The following is a 725-nucleotide window of genomic DNA, read 5'->3' as shown; positions in this document are numbered from 1 at the left end:
ATGATACAATCTATATTTTCTTTCAAACCACCACACTCCCATGTCATATATAAATTTAATCCTTGAGCTACAGCTGAAGCCTCACATATTCCTTTAAATGACCATCCTAAGTATTATTATCCCTTCCTTTGTAAGCTGTGGGGGTTGGGAGGAAGGCCAGTTGCAGTGCTATTTCCAGCAGGTTTATTCGGGGGTCATCTGCCATCTTAAGTGCCACTCAGAATAGCACCTGCGAGGCCCCACTGCCGGTTCCACACTCTTGCCCTTTTCTGATCCTAAATTAGGTTCTGCTTATCAAGGAACCAGTTACATTCCTGTATCCTGTTTGCATGGTGTCTGTCCTGAATCCTGCTCGGAGCTGCATGGACACCAGCCAGCCTGACTTCAGTTAGGTGAGTTCAGCAGTCAGAACCTACTGTCACTCAAAGAAGTTCTCTCCAACCACAGCAGATGCTGGGTAGTGCAGGTGGGTCCATTCTATAACATAGCTGTGAGCTCTGAGTTAGCAGGCGTGGAGCAGCGGCCCTCCTGGAGACATTGGGTTAGACTCCTTGCAAGAGGGATATTCCCAGCATCCTCATCCATCAATCACACATGACCTTATTTTACAAGTGCTCCTAAGGAAGATTCATGTATATAGTAATGGTAGCTCCATTTCACTGACATCATAGCCCACAGCCCTAGCACTCCAGCCCCAATGGAGCTTAGATAACACGCACATATAT

This window comes from Microtus ochrogaster, chromosome 16 (assembly GCF_000317375.1).
Source record: "Microtus ochrogaster isolate Prairie Vole_2 chromosome 16, MicOch1.0, whole genome shotgun sequence".
Classification (NCBI taxonomy): domain Eukaryota; kingdom Metazoa; phylum Chordata; class Mammalia; order Rodentia; family Cricetidae; genus Microtus; species Microtus ochrogaster.
The sequence above is the reverse complement of the archived record's forward strand: the minus strand, read 5'-3'. Positions refer to the sequence as shown.